This window comes from Mesoplodon bidens (assembly GCF_964165515.1).
Source record: "Mesoplodon bidens genome assembly, chromosome: 20".
Classification (NCBI taxonomy): domain Eukaryota; kingdom Metazoa; phylum Chordata; class Mammalia; order Artiodactyla; family Ziphiidae; genus Mesoplodon; species Mesoplodon bidens.
In genome coordinates this window covers 33,971,202-33,988,272 of record NC_138181.1, presented here as the reverse complement: position 1 = coordinate 33,988,272, position 17,071 = coordinate 33,971,202, and the positions used below count along the sequence as shown (strand labels likewise).

General features: G+C 38.0%; 1 long non-coding RNA gene across 1 annotated transcript in view; it reads left to right on the top strand.

Moving 5' to 3' along the window:
* The first annotated feature begins 8,568 nt into the window (after positions 1–8,568).
* The window catches only part of LOC308608182, a 313,902-nt gene continuing 305,399 nt past the window's right edge, over positions 8,569–17,071 (top strand). Inside the window, exon 1 of the long non-coding RNA XR_014014105.1 lies at positions 8,569–8,602. This is a non-coding gene — a long non-coding RNA (uncharacterized lncRNA). The remainder of the gene's footprint in view (positions 8,603–17,071) is intronic.

Below are 17,071 nucleotides of genomic sequence, written 5' to 3'. Positions count from 1 at the left end.
TGTTAAAGTCCCCACTCTTATTGTGTTACTGATGATTTCCTCTTTCATAGCTGTTAGCAGTTGCCTTATGTATTGTGGTGCTCCTATGTTGGGTGCATATATATTTATAATTGTTATATCTTCTTCTTGGATTGATCCCCTGATCATTATGTAGTGTCCTTCCTTGTCTCTTGTAACATTCTTTATTTTAAAGGCTATTTTATCTGATATGAGTATGGCCACTCCAGCTTTCTTTTGATTTCCATTTGCATGGGATATCTTTTTCCATCCCCTCACTTTCAGTCTGAATGTGTCCCTAGGTCTGAAGTCAGTCTCTTGTAGACAGCATATATATGGGTCTTGTTTTTGTATCCATTCAGTGAGCCTGTTTCTTTTGGTTGGAGCATTTAATCCATTCACGTTTAAGGTAATTATCGATATGTGTGTTCCTATTACCATTTTCTTAATTGTTTTTGGGGTTTTTTGGTAGGTCCTTTTCTTCTCTTGTGTTTCCCACTTAGAGAAGTTCCTTTAGTATTTGTTGTAGAACTTGTTTGGTGGTGCTGAATTCTCTTAGCTTTTGCTTGTCTGTAAAGCGTTTGATTTCTCCTTCGAATCGGAATGAGATCCTTGCAGGGTAGAGTAATCTTGGTTGTAGGTCCTTCCCTTTCATCACTTTATGTATATCATGCCACTCCCTTCTGGCTTTAGAGTTTCTGCTGAGAAATCAGCTGTTAACCTTATGGGGGTTCCCTTGTATGTCATTTGTCATTTTTCCCTTGCTGCTTTTAATAATTTTTCTTTGTCTTTGATTTTTGCCAATTTGATTACTATGTGTCTCGGCGTGTTTCTCCTTCGTTTATCCTGTATGGGACTCTCTGCGCTTCCTGGATTTGGGTGACTGTTTCCTTTCCCATGTTAGGGAAGTTTTCGACTATAATCTCTTCACATATTTTCCCTGGTCCTTTCTCTCTCTCTTCTCCTTCTGGGACCCCTATAATGCAAACGTTGTTGTGTTTAATGTTGTCCCAGAGGTCTCTTAGGGTGTCTACATCTCTTTTCATTCTTTTTTCTTTATTCTCATCCGTGGCAGGGAGTTCCACCCTTCTGTCTTCCAGGTCACTTATCCATTCTTCTGCCTCAGTTATTCTGCTATTGATTCCTTCTAGTGTAGTTTTCATTTCAGTTATTGTATTGTTCATCTCTGTTTGTTTGTTCTTTAATTCTTCTAGGTCTTTGTTAAACATTTCTTGCATCTTCTCGATCTTTGCCTCCATTCTTTTTCCGAGGTCCTGTATCACCTTCACTATCATTATTCTGAATTCTTTTTCTGGAAGGTTTCCTATCTCCACTTCATTTAGTTGTTTTTCTGGGGTTTTATCTTGTTCCTTCATCTGGTACATAGCCCTCTGCCTTTTCATGTTGTCTATCTTTCTGTGAATGTGGTTTTTTTTCCCACAGGCTGCAGGATTGTAGTTCTTCTTGATTCTGCTGTCTGCCCTCTCTCTAGATAATATTTTAAAAAACTTTAACTCTCATTTTCAACTGTTCTGTGGTTCCATGTTCTGTAAACCAAGGGCCTCTCCTGCTCAAGGCTTCATCCCACTTCCTGTTTGGGCTGATGGAGTCAACAGCCCCACAGTGAGCTCTGTGGTCACAGCAGAGATGAGAAGGGAGAGACCAGCTGTTTGTGCTACTTATCTCCTTTTTGGAAAACAAAAGCCAAGTATTCATACCACATTTTGTAAAAAAAAATTCATGCTTCTTACATTTTCCTGATCTCACCATCACTGCCAATCATTTTATAAACAGCTTTAACATTTGGATCTTTTAGTTTTATTTTTGATGAGTGGAAAGGTCTCTTTAAGTACTATTTTAGCATAAACATCATGTGAATAGGCTTTCTGAGTTCTTGCTTGTCTAACAATACATTTACAGCCCCTTATAGCAAAGCCAGCTCTTTTACACACACAATGAATTAGAACTTCTTTCTGTTTTTCTTCCATCATATCAAAGAAGAGCTTCTGCAGTGTATTGTTACAGAGAAATCTGAAGCCATCTAGTTTTGTGTCATTGGTAGGTAGCATTTTGGCTTTTGAGTTTGTATTTTAGGGTCACTTCTCACTTGTCTTTTAAGTCAAATCTCATTCAAATATCTATTTTCTTCCCTTTTTTTCCCTTTCTATATAGCCCTTAAATGATTTGAAATCATCATAGGACTGATTATTTTTTTCTTCACAGTTACAGGTCTGTGGGTTGTCCCTTGCCTCAATGGCAGGCTGTGCTATTGCTTGAATTTCCTTGGATGTGCAACTAGCCAGTGACTTGATGTGCCTGGATCCTAAGACAAGTCTCTTCTCCTGCAAGGGGTGTCAGCAACCCCAGTATGAGGCTTTGAGTCTTTATGTGTTCGCGCTGAGAATTTCTGCTGTTGTAAATCCTTGCCTCTAGCTTCCATCATTGGCTGTCATATTTTGAGACTTCCACCATTGCAGTGCATTTACACATGTGGGAGAAACAGCCATGGAGATGCTCTACACAATTCAAAACCCAGGAAATGAGCAAAGGAGGGTTAGCACTAAGCTTTCTGTTTAGTACAAATTCTGGATGTTTGCGGGAGGGAACACATACCATCAAAGGGAGGAGGTGGAATGTTTCATCTTCTTCTTGCTGAGCATGATTTCTTGTTCATGAGTTAAAACCACAGATTTATTTCCTCCTGTCTAATTTCTGTAACTTGAAGAGAAACTATTCCTTGCATATTCTTGTAATAGTTTGCCTGCCAATATTTCTGTTCAGTCCCTTTCCATTCTATTTTGAATTAAACATGCATTTCCGTGGATAGTGAGAAAGCACTGGCATTTGCCACCCTGAGATAAAAGAATATTAATTTAGGTCATAGAATTGTCTGTACCACTTGAGGGAAAATCATACCCAATCTCATATCTCTGTCTTGCAAACAGGTGTTTTTGCATACATTTAAGCAGAACAGTGTTTCCAAAAGTAACCAAATAACTTGAAGTCTAACCACAGTTTTGGATCTTAGTTTTAGTGATAGAATGTCAGTGCCAGAGCAAATTAGAGAGCAGCCTTAATGGTAGGAAAGCTGGGGATGGTAGGAAGTGAAATATATCAGTTCCAAGTGAGGAGTCAATAGGTCTTGTGGAGGGCGCCCTCCTGAGACGTCTTGTCCACAGTTACCACAAAGCACTGGTGGTTCTGACCTCCTCCATCTCTTTCTGAAGGCTGTGGCATGAGCAGCACACTTTATGCTTTTTACCCCCACCCTATCGTCTCTGGACTTCCTCTCCGGTCCCTAGTTTTACCTTCTCAAAATAATGCTGTGTTCTGAAGATAAGATAAAATACTGAAGACACGGTGTTAGAAGACTCAGACTGAGACATAAATAAAGGCAAGAAATCCCAACGGAAGGGTCAGTTTTTCTTTGCATGAAATAGTAGTTCTGATGTAATCATCACATTCTGCTACTGATTTTTTTTTTAACCAGAAGGAAGAGGATGATGCATTTTTACTGCATTGCTGCCAAATATTTATTCTCTCTCTGCTGACTCCACCAAAACACCCACGTTATAATTGAAAGAAGTGCATGAGGGAGCTGAGGTTCTTTACTTCAGTATTCAAGGAGGGATATGGCCGTGCTGTGGAAGGGAGAACGCATATGATTCCAGAGTCAATTTTAGCAAATGCTTTAAAAACCCAAGGCCAGACAACTGGGGACCAGCTGCAGCTCCATTAGGAAACCCCCAAGAGGCCTCATGGGTCTGAATTTATGCTGTTTCAGGCATCACTGCTATTTATCCAAAACATTTTGGATAAAAACCAAATTGAGGAGAGAGTGAGGAAGGGTGCAGTGTGATGTTTGGCATTTTACCGTCTGCAAAAGCACATGTCCACGTCTTCAGTCAGTCTTTAAATAAAGACACATTCCAAACCTCCTTTCTGTTTTTTCTTTAGGTAATATTTCACAGAGGTTTTATTTAAAATCAGAATCTCGGCTGAGATTAATTTTTGGCCAAAATTTAACTTTTTGAAACAAGGATGCATACATTATTTTTCACTATGGCTCCAATACACTCAAAAGTGATCATTCTAAATAAAAATGAACTTATAAGAAGTGAGCAAATATCACCTCAGGGTTTTGGGGATCCCACATTGTGTTGCAAGAAAAGAAGTAAGAGGAATAGGGGTTTTCCCCTTAAAAAAATTTTTTTTATATTTCAGCTGTTGCCAGAAAATTCTTAATATTACATTATTTAGGGCTGTTTTTCTTTCTTTTTTTAAATGGCACGGGCAAGACTGTAATTAGATTGAAACTGTGAACTATGTCTCGTGGCTACCAGAACACACAGGAATTGAGATTGTTTTATGTGTGTATGCATTTAAAGGAGCCTTTCACATAGATTTCTTCCAGGGAATTGAGAGTATCTTTTCGCCAATTTAGTATTGCCTGTCCTTTTGCTGTTTTTCTTTCTCTTTAGCACTTTTTGTGTTCCTGCCCATCATTTTAGTTCCTGCGTAACATTTGTAACAAAACACATCACCTTTATTTCATAAAATGAGGCTACTGGGATCCAGAGGAAATTTGAGCTGATGATCTGTAACATTAATTCTAATTTTCATATTCTGAGTCTACTATGTATATTATATTTCTCAATTTTAAAAGGAAGTGTAGTTATGTGTGCATGTGCCTTTTAGTATGGATTTTAAAAACTTTAATATATAACCACATTATGAATTAATAGATGTCATGCTCCTAAAATATGAATAAAATGACAAATATATCAAAAAGAGCTACTTTCCTGTTTCACCCAAAGGCCCTGGTAGTACGTTATACCCAGTAGCCATTGGCAATCTTTTGTGGATAAATGGCTCAGCTAAAGTTCCTGACAAATGTCTCCTACAAGTGGAAGTGGAAAATGAAATGAAAAGCAGAACTGTCACTGATGAACCGTCAGGAACCGTCTCCTTCAAGCAGAAACATCTCCAAATGGCTTTTTGAGGTCATCATTCTGGGACTTGATTTCTTCCCCTGTAAAATGAGGGAGTTGAATTGATGGTTTCTGAGGTTCCTTCTCACTCAGTATTTCTGAGATTCTGTTTAATATTCACCAATTCCAAAATTATTCAGCTACAGAGAATGAACAGCTACCTACCAATGTCTTCAAGGTTCTACTCATAGAGCCAAGTACAAGAGAAATTTACTTTACCCTTGATGGAAGTTAGAGCAAGTGAAGTGGAAAATATCAGTCTGAATGCCATAGTCAGAATGAAATAAAGTGAAAAACGTAGATTTTACTCTACTAGGTGTCTCAGCTTGTCTTGCATTCTTTATTACATTTGTAGTCATGCTATTTGACATTAGTGATAGGAAGTCAACTTAAAACAGTTTTAGTTCAGCTAAGTATCAGATTCTTGCTAGAGGAAACTCTCAAGAGCTCAGGTAGAAAAAGAATGAAGAAAGCAGTGGCTGTCCTTTCTGGAAAGAAGAGCTATATATTCAGAATGTGCACGTACATAAGTAGACTGTAACTGAACAAAAAGAGTAAGTGTGACCACCACCTAAATAGTTACTGTAACACAGCAGAAGAGAGAATCCGAGTCTCACAAAACATCCAACAGATTCAAGATTTTGCAGGTTCCACACAGGGAAGTCCTGTGAACCAAGACGGGTGGTGATGACTCCAGCTAGGAGACTGTTACAGTGGTCCACAGTAGTAAGAAATGGTGGGGCACCGAACCAAGACCTTGACAGGGAAGGCCATAGGAGCCAACATTTACTGACTGTTGATTATGTGCTCGGCTCTCTTCCAGGTACTCTACTATATGTCTTAGCTAATTTCTCACAAAACTCAGATGTAAAATGACTTACTGTGTCTGACTCCAGAATCCTCACCCTTAGCCATTATCTTCTTCCACCTCTTCAAGTGCCCAAGGTCTTCAAAGGGGCAGATTTGATGAATGATCAAACGCTGAAGACAAAAAGCCTTAAGGGACACAAGTGCATCTTGTAGAGCCACAGGGAGAAAAGTATGAGGTCTCTCCTTTGAAAATCTCTGACTAGTAAAAAGAAATTATATATATATATATGTGTGTATATGTGTATATGTACGTGTGTGTATACATATACGTACTGATATATGCAGATTTATACTTTACCAATCTCAGTGTGATTTTGCAGCCAACTCATGGCTGGTTCAACAATTCTTGTGAGGTATTTATTAATACTGAAATTGAATGTCTGATACATAAGGTCAATCACCTAAGTTCAAACAGGTCCCAGGCCCCTCTTTTTCAGTCACAAATCCACGTTCTTACTGTGGCATTCTAGATTAAAGAGAATTGAGGAAGAAGAGTGAGCTCACACCAGACCTGTTGACTTACTTATTTTGCAAATAGCAAAGCACCAGATTTTCCTGAATTTTTTTTTTTTTTGGTAAGATCATAGTTTCCAGCCATGTGAATGCTAGTCTGATTTATGTTATGATACTTATGGCTCAGTTGATATTCATGAGCCTTGAATTTTGTTTGCTAATCATTGGAGTTCAAGAATGGACTTTTAAAAAGCATCTTGGAGTGCCCTGGAAATATGGAGAGTATAACTTGTTATATGACTATTGTGAAAATAGATTTATCTTCCTGCTTTTGAAAGTGTCGACATCCCCAGAGTTCTTCATGCAAATATGGAATTTAGGATTGGAAGTTTGATTGATTCTCTTTGTTTGCCTCTGCAAAGAATAACATGGAACAGAATCAATCAATCCACTAGACTTTTATAACTGGCAAGGTGTCCTGTCATGTAGTTAAGTGGGAAAAAAAAATCTGAGAGAAAAAAAAACTCACCAACAACAAAGAAATGGAGAAATGCATTAAAATTGTTTTATGTATGAGGAAGAACAATTTGAGTCAGTCATTGTAGATAAGTATGCTTTTAGCGCTTAAAACATATTCAGAAGCCTTGGTATAGCTCAATAATTTAAGCAGACTTTATTTTTGATTTACATATTTCTCTTCTAATAATGCAGCAAGAGGGCATCTCTTTGGGTCTATACTAATTAGTTAGAAATAAAAGTTGAGGCCTAGTTCCCTCAGGTCTTTTGAGTTTTCTCCTTAATAAAAATGGTGCCTCAAGTCTCTTGGGACCTCAGCTAAGTTCACTACATATGAGAAATAAAGAGCATATATTCAGATTTGAAAGGTGCACGGGGACAAAGTAATGTGGACCACTAATGGCATCTCTGGGTAGGTTCCCTTGGCACATGGACTTAGGCAAGACACAGCCAGACAGGTAGTGGTGGAGGCAGGAGAGGGTGGGTTCCAATAATTAATCTTTACATTTAAGGATGATTCTGGTCAGTTTAGAGTGACAGAAATAGTCAACAGTTTTATACAATTTTCAATAAGCAAATGAAGGCAGCTTTGAAAGGAAGCATCAGTGGATAGTTGGAGTAGACTAGTAGTCAGGGAGAGCCTGATGAGGGCAACGTTGTAAAACCCATAAGAAGCATCCGTGGAAGCTGATGATGTGACGTGGAGAAGAGCTTGTTTTATGTTTTACCATCTCAGTAGTTTTTCATCAGAATTTGCCTTGATGGGCCGTTCACTTCTGGTGGGAATTGTGTGTGTGACGAGGGAAGGGGGAGTTTTTTTTGTTCACCCTTGTTAGTGTCTGCCTAAATCCCACCATAGAGTTTACGTAATTGGCTCTGTTATGCATATTTATATTTTTCCTGATTTGCTGAAAGAGGGAATATGAATCATAACAGGGAAGTGGGGTTCCATGCTGACTGTGTACCTGGTTCTCAGCAGTGTTAAACCCTTTCTTTCCACTGGATGTTTACCAGATTAGGCATGTAGAGTTAAGAGCGTGTTTTATTTCCCATATGCAGAGCACAAATATGGCAAAGAGATATTCTGGTTTTATATTCAACATCAAGAGAACAGTTAATCAGTTTGTATACATTAAAAAATCTTCTCCCCCTTTATTTTGGTGCATTGACTCTATTGAATAAATTAAAATCAGAAAATGCATGACTAATATTTTTATCTTATTTTTTATTTATCCAAAACATTTATATTTCCCAAGGGTTATATTGATGGGAATCAGAATTTTACTATGTTAAAATATATACTTTTAAAAACAACTATCTTTAACACAGCTATAAGCATAATACTTTCCATATAGTAGGTGATCAACAAAATCATGGTGAATGAATACACACCAGATAAATCCTTGATTTTTAACAATAGGCAATTGGAAAAAGTGAGGATGAGACTGTTCCAGGAATATTTTTTAGTAAGCCATCTGCAAACCTATGGTCATGGTAGTTACTTAAATATCTTTGCAGCATTAAATTCGTCATCTTTTAAAGAGGTGGTGGAACTCAGGATTCCAGTACTTCTGATGACATTGTTCCTTAGAGTCTCACATCCACCCATGTGTCACAATACCTTACCTAATAGACAGTTTATAGGTGGATGGAGATGACAGCTAGGAATAGGAAAACTGACAGTAGAGTGAATTTTATGCTTAATCTCTTCTGATTTCTCTCTCTTTCTTTTGTCTTACAGAAGCACAGAGATCCATAGCTTCTTGTACGTGGGGGTAAGCAGAAGTTTTATTTTCTACTCTTTCTTGGTTGCCAGGCAGCAGTACTTACCAATGCCCCAGGCTCTCTCCTGATACCCAATGTTTTACCCATGAACCGTTAATCAATGGACACTGGAAATCAGAGAGACTAACATTATTGCATCATCCAGAATAGGATTTTATGGAGTTCATAATTGTCCAATTAAATGAGAGCCAAATTCTCAAATATTTTATAAAGTTGAATGTTCAGTTGTAGGGTCAGATGCTAGGTGTGTGCTGAGCAGGATTATGGCCTGTGTGGTTGTAAATGTTTCATATTTTTGTTTATCATTAGTGTCCACTATGTTGTTATAGGGAACTTGATTCCTCCAGGTGTATAAATGGGTGCTTTTAGACCTCTAAGTGCATATATTTCGTAGGACAGTCACGTGAGACTGGAATTCAGACACAGGTTCAAGACTAAAGACATAAATATGGGAGTCTGGGTTACATAGTACTAACTGTGTTCCCCTTGTAAGTGAGTAAAAGGAGAAGAGAAAAAGAAGTCTTGGGAATGAAATTTGGCTACTCCAAAGGGTTGGTGAAGAGTCTCAATAATAGATTGAGAAGGAGTGGATAATGGGGAAGAAAGAAAACCAGGTACTGTATTGAACAAAGTATTGTGTCCTCTGGGTCAAAGAGAGAGTGTTTCAAAAAGGAGTGGGTACTCAACTGTGTGAAGGATGCTGAGAAGGTTCCCAAGAAGAGGTCTGAGGATTGGTTATTAGCTTTGGCAAAGTGGAGATTGTCTAGAACCTGGGTAGGAGCAGGTGAAGGATGAAAGCCTAATAACTGTAAATTCAAGAGAGGAGAAGGGGTGGGGATGAGTGGAAATTGAGACTGTGGATATCGACCATGAGAGGAGAGAAGTGGAATGGTGGGTGAAGAGAGAGGGAGAGTTTAAAAGACAGCTTTCACAATTAAAATACATATTTAAGGTAGACAATATTGCTGCATGTTGGTTTGCTGATGGCGGTGACCTGCTGAAGAGAGTCGAATGGTGATGTGAGAGATAAGATGAGAAATTGCCAGAAAAAGGAAAGGTGAAAAAATTGCCAGCTTGACTTACTCGAATATTCGAGAAGGAATCTGACCCGGTACATAAATGGAGGTATTGCTTATAGGCCAATATCCCTGACATTAGGGGATTGTGATGCTTTACATAAGTGAATCTCCCCAAGAAATCAAATCCACCTCTTGTTTACAGTGATTATTTATAGGATTTGGTAGACAGATCCTCTAAAAGTGATTATGTACACCACTATTGAATTTATTTTTGCTCTCAAATGATTCACAATCCTTAATGTGAATTTAATACACCACACATCATGCAAAGAGTTGACTGATGGGGTATTTTTCCCTTCAAGTTTTCTTAGCCATTATTTTATCCTCATAGATACAAGAGACTTTCTCACTGTAGGAAATGTATCAGGGTAGTCAGGAATAGAAGCTACATGGTGATTTGAGCAGGGAAGTTTTAATAGAAAGAATTATTAACTATTTACAGGAGATTAAATAGTAAGAAGATTTGGACAGAACACTAAAGAATGCCCTAGGACTGAGAGAGAACACCCTGGGATAGAACGAGCTCAGAGGGGTCCCTCTCCAACACTGGGATTCAGACCCGTGTGGGGAAGATGTATTTGCAGCCCCTAGATAGCAGAGGGTCACAGGCTTGCCTTCAGCTGGTGTACACACATTGGTCTGAGCCGGCAGATTGTCACCCTTCCACTGGGGCCCAGGTGGGCTGAAGCTGGTTGAGCTGCCAGCGGGCTAAGCAGGCAGGGAACCCAAATACCAGGAGACCCGCAGGCCACATCTGGAGGGAAGGAAACTATGGGACAGGTCCAACAGGTGGGAGACCCCCTGCCAGGATACCCAGGATGCAGGCAGGCTGAGGTTTGCAGGCAGGCATCTGAAGACAGGAAAACTTGCATCATCTAGGAAATAGAGAACTTGAGCCAGGAGTGGGAAGTTTGGAAGATGCATGTCCCTGGGTGTGCCTTTGACAGCAGAATAACCCAGCAGGCACGGGGGTGCCGACCCCCACTGTGGGGCTCCTCCAGGGCTGACTGCTGGCAAAGGTGGGGTGTTTATTCTCTCCAGATCCACTGTCACGAGTGGGATACCATAGGGGGCACTTGGAGCTGAGAGGCCATCAGGTGACAACGGGCACGGGCACCCTTTCTATTTATTTATTCATTTTAATTTTACTTACTGTTGTTGAACCTTTCTTAATATTCTCGGTGTAGATCATAGATTATCAGGCTGATCTTGAACTTTTTCTGGATAAAGAAGTAATTTTAGAAAAATGGAGTGTGGCAAGAGGATAATATTTTACAGACAGAAACAGGTGCTTTAAATCACACCCTACCATATTATGTGACCTTGAATTATTTATGAAGGGAGGTTTTAATAACTAGAGCATCTGAGGATATTTCTCTCAGAAAGGAATTTTTTCCATACTAATTTTATTGCATGCAAATTCACCAAATTTAACCAGCTTCCATGTGTAAAGAAATAATATAAAACACCTCTTCAGGAAGAGAATATATGACATAGGTGTTCTGTATTCCACCACAGATAAATCATTCTCATAATAAAGAGACCACAAAAACTATTATGTAATCTGACATATTCCATGTCAGACTATCTTCTGTTATAAATCCACAGTAGTCAAGCATCTGCTTCGTACATTTAGCTGTAATTTTTAGGTAATGTTCCTGAGACGCTATCATTATTATGGGACATATCCTTGTTTCTTTACTAAGCTTATTAGATGATACTTTTAAATAAAACTTGGACACGGAAGTGGAGGTTACTCTAATCTGCTAGTAGTGCATCCTAGGACATTGGGAAAGAGTTAGTCGTGGACCAAACCAAAAGCTTGTGTGTCCCTTCCCTCGGGTAGGTTATAGGAAAGGAGGAAGAGTAACCTCGTCAAATCACTTTGCAGTCATACTAATGACACACCGAATAGCAAACAGCAATTACTAGCAGGAAAGTCTTTAAGTACAGAACGCTTTTAGCATGATTTACTTGGCCTTTCTAGGGTTGATTATGGGAAGGAAACCTGAAATTCATGGATCTATGGGGCATGATTCCATGGAAAATAACATGGAGCAGCCAAGGTATAAAAGATTTCCAGATTGAAATAGCTTTCTTTTGCTTAATACAGACCACATTCATCACGTAGAGATCTTGTATGTTAAATCTGACCAAGAGTATATCTCGTATGGAATATGGGATATGCCATAAATGCTTTGTTGATTTAAGAAAGGTACTGTTGATTGGTTGGTATTATTTAACTAAATGCCATGAAGGTAATTCTGAAGTGATCGTAAAAATTGCACTAGCTTTAGAAACCAGCCCAATCCCAAAGCGAGGGCTACGTGTAGGTACAAATGGTGTGAATACGTAGCACTCGAGTGACATTATGAAGTAACTTCTTTCAAAGCAGAAAAAAAGTAACCCTAGATTCATCTGGTACCAATGGGCATGTTTTCAGTATAGCTCATTATTTCATTGGTCTTGCTTTCCTTCCCTTTCAGTATTTTTTCTGAAAAATCTGAATGTTTATGGAGCTTTCAGATAAATGGGGCATCTGTACCTCAAGATTTTTTTCTTTTATGAAATTACTTACTGGAATGAGGTAAAGACGGACACACCAAAATGTCCGCCTCAGTTCCCATGCCTCAGTGTAAAAACCAGTAGTCACTTTGGCCAAACAAGGTCATCATTCAGTGTGACAACTTGTGGGACTGAAACTCTCAAGGCCTAGAAGTGTCATGGACTTTGGTTTATATGTAACAAGATAGCTCTTTCAGAGGTAAGGAATCCCTTTGTTCTAGTATGCCTTTCCAAATTCTATTTAATTATACCTATTTACTTTCCCCTCTAACTTCTAGGGCAAATCCTATTGTAAAAAAATTACAATATTGTTAGACAACACTGACCTCTAGAAAGAAGAACATCACTGATCCTCTTCATCAAACCCCCAGACATTTCACTATTAAGGAGTTAAACTAAACATCTGCAGTAGAGTTCCTGAACCAAAATATCAGCTACTTTCTATCATATCTTGACTAAAGACCTCTGTTTATTTGAGTTTCTTTGTTTTAAATTAAGATCTTAGTTTTAGTAAAGGTACCAAAACTTTAAAATACTTTTATTCATTATTTGTATTCATTTGTTTGATTTTTAAAGTAGAATTTAAAATTTTTAAATAAATAAATTACATAAAGATCACAATTAAGTTAAGGTTGTATTTATTGGAAAGGTCTCGAGATTGGACTCTGTGTAAGCTGATCTAGAATAACTTAAAAGGACAAATAACATTAAAGTGGGACATAAATAAGACCCCATATTTCCTTCCCACATGCATTATATTTAGGTGAATTTACAGTCAATAACAGCATCTTTTCAAATAATTATTTTCTATAAACCCCAAAATATACATTATTTAACCCGTGGTATTCTGAAAGTCTTATTTCAGCCCTTTCCTTATAATGTTGAAACAGGACATGAACTTCTGATACATTGCATTTGTTTTCTCATTTCCATGTTTGCTTTGTTCATTGTTGCCTGCAGCTGACCTCCAAGAGTTTTAACAAGTTTTTGTTAAAACTGACTGAATAAAATCTATGGTGCATTTGTGTCTGTGATGATCCCAGCACTGTGTTCTCAGTTCAGGTCTCCCATACGCTACATACTGATGAGCTTAGTAGTTCTTTGGGGGAACTTCTAGTTGTTGTTACCTGAAGAAACTCTGTGGTAGATCTCACTGAGTCCAGTTTTTTTGGCTGTTAGAGACACAGAAGCAAAAAAAAAATTTTTTGTCTAATAGTTTAGTATTATCTAAGACACAAGTCAGAGATATTTTGCAGGAAAGGTGTGAAATCTAGATATTTGTATAATTTTAAACTCAAAATGATAGTCACCATATCCACTCACGTTTACTTCTTTCAAACAACACAATTTACTCAGCTTCTATTATGTATTAAAATATGTTGGTGTAATGATGAAGAAAGATCATTGTTGCCATCATGAAAGTAAGGTGTCATAAGAAGAGGTAGCCATGAATTGGATAATTGCAACGTGAAAAACTGCTGAACTACAACTGTGCTAATTGATAGGAAGAGACAATATATTAGGTGATAAGTGTATAATATAGGTAGATTCGACCTAATTGAGGAGTTAAATAAAAGTTGTTAAAGATATTATGATTAAGTTAAGATTTGTACCAGTGAGAGGGAATGACAAATTCAAATGCTCTAAAGCAGAAGCCCGTGGAACCTGTTTTATGGGTTGAGCAGGTATCATGAGAGAGAAGTTGATGGAAGGAAAGGATGGACAGAATGATGCAGACCAGACATGAAGGGCATTATGGGCTGTGGCATAAATTGATTTAGGGATGCAAATTAGGAGATGATTGGATAACACAGGAAAGAAATTCTGGTGTTTTCTGCTAACACCTGTGGCCAAGATGCGTTGAATGTGTACATTTTGAGAGGCTTTACTAGGTAAAATGTGAGGCACCTTGAGATATCTAAGTGGGGATATGAAGAAGGCAGATACATATATGGATCTGGAGCCCAGAGAAGAAGTTGTACTTCTAGATGAGGGCTAGGACCTTATATGATTTGATTTTCTGACACCTAGAGCACTGCCTGGCACATAAGAAGCACTCGGTATATAATTCATGAATTAAGAGATGATTATTTTGTGAGTATTTTGCATCTCGGTGATAATTCTAGCCATGGGTACCTATGAGTTTGCCAGGAGAAAGACTGTAGCCTGCAGTGAGAGTGTGGGCTTGGACTGAGCCTTGAAGGACTCATTATAGAATAACTGAGAGACGAGGGTAAACTTCAAATAGACAGAAAAGGAGTGGCTGGAGAGGGAGGTGGGTAACCGTGGTGATCACTGCTAAAACGTCACACAGAATGCAAACTGGATGTTGTCCACCTTCCTAGATGGAGGAAATCCGTAATCATAAAAGACGGCAAACATAGAAAGCAGACCGGATGGGCTGAGAATTGAGTGGGAAGGTGGAAATGGAGAACATTAACTGGAGAAGAAGCAAGGCTATGAAAGGGAGAAGGGAGGATGGTTAGTGGAGAGACAAGTGAGCTCAAGAGAGAGTTGGGTTAAAAAAAACTGCAGACACTTGAGCAGATTTAAAAGCTCATGAGAAGAATAGAACTGATGTGAAGTTGAAAATGCAAGGAAAAATGGATACCTGATAGTGTCATGTTCCAGACAAAGTAGGATAGAAACCTACTTAGAAGTATGTTCTTTCATGAACATTGTGAGAGTTTACCAAGCTGAAGACAAGATTTATGAATCTGCATTAGCAATTTTGTTTTAATTTTTATTTTATATTGGAGTATAATTGATTTACAATGTTGTGTTAGTTTCAACTGTACAGCAAAGTGATTCAGTTCTGCATATATGTATTCCTTTTCAGATTATTTTCCCTTTTAGGTTATCACAGAATATTGAGTAGAGTTCCCTGTGCTATACAATAGGTCTTTGTTAATTATCTATTTTATTTATAATAGTGTGTGTATGTGAATGCCAAACTCCTAATTTATCCCTTCCCACCTTTCCCCTTTGGTAACCATAAGCTTGTTTTCTAAGTCTGTGAGTCTGTTTCTGTTTTGTAAATAAGTTCAATTGTGTCTTTTTTTTTAGATTCCACATATAAGTGATATCATATGTTATTTGACTTAGTCTGACTTATTTCACTTAGTAGGATAATCTCCAGGTCTATCCATGTTGCTACAAATGGCGTTATTTCATTCTTTTTTTCCATTGTATATATGTACCACATCTTCTTTATCCATTCATCTGTCTATGGACATTTAGGTTGCTTCCATGTCTTGGCTACTGTAAGTAGTGCTGCAATGAACATTGGAGTGCATGTATCATTTTTTTTTAATTTAATTTTATTTATTTTTTATACAGCAGATTCTTATTAGTCATCCATTTTATACATGTTAGTGTATACATGTCAATCCCAATCTCCCAATTCATCCCACCACCAACTCCCCCTGCCACTTCCCCCCTTGGTGTCCATACGTTTGTTCTCTATATCTGTGTCTCTATTTCTGCCCTGCAAACCGGTTCATCTGTGCCATTTTTCTAGGTTCTATATATATGCATTAATATGCAATATTTGTTTTTTTCTCTTTCTGACTTAGTTCACTCTGTATGGAGTGCATGTATCTCTTTAAATTATGCTTTTCTCCAGATATATGCCCAGGAGTGGGATCATATGGTAGCTCAATTTTTAGTTTTTTAAGGAACCTCCATACTCTTTTTCATAGTGGCTGCACCAGTTTACATTCCCACCAACAGTGTAGGAGCGTTCCCTTTTCTCCACACCCTCTCCAGCATTTATTATTTGTAGACTTTTTGATAATGGCCATTCTGACCGATGTGAGGTGATACCTTATTGTAGTTTTGATTTGCATTTCTCTAATGATTAGCAAAGTTGAGCATCATTTGCAATTTTACTTTTTTAAACTACATTAAGTGTATGTGGAATTGATAGAGAGAAGGTGTATACAGATCATTGGCACCTACACTGATGCATTGAGACCATTGTCAAAATCCACGCTGCGGTAGGATTCCAGCACTTGCTATTTTTCCTCTGCTGTTTTCTTCCATACCTGCTTTGTTGCTTAAAATGCCTTGAGAAGTATTATCTCTCCCTAAACAATACCAGCATTAAGACTTTAAAATTTCTCCATTTTCAACTCTAAAAATCTCCTTAAGTTTGCCAAATTTTGAAGCATTGTATAAATAGTCATAGGCTTACTCAGTTCTCAGATTCTCCCCGGAGGCTTCTCAGAACTTTTCTGTAATTACTTTTGGCTATTAAGGGGCCTATAAAAACGAATAAAATTGTTCCTTATTTCAGATATTGTCTGGATGTACTGACATTCTTTGTGGTGTTGAAAATATTCTCCTCACTCTTTGCAGAGAAAAATAGCTTGGCTACCATAATAATTAGACATAACGGTTTTTAGCGAGTTTGCAGAGTGCCAAAATCTAGCAGGTGTTTGCATATAGCTAACTGGAAAAAACAGGATGTGGAATTACCCTGAGGCCCAACTTCACCCATCCTGCATCGCATCAACTTGGTGTCAGGAATTAGATTAGGGGATGCATTATATTGTATTTCCAGTGAGACGGATATACAGATGTTTCAGTATGAAAAAGAAGATGTCAGTGATTACAGTGAGTGTTGGTTGCAAGCTGAAAATTCTTTTTAGTTGTCAGGGTGAGAAGATACATGCTTAAACTTTTTCTCCTTTTGGGATGCAATATAATTTTATAAAAGAGTTTTGACTCTGATACCTCTCTGGAAAATGTTGACTAAGTAAGAACTAACAGAATAAAAATCAATTCCTAAGGCCAAAACAAGAGACAACCCCT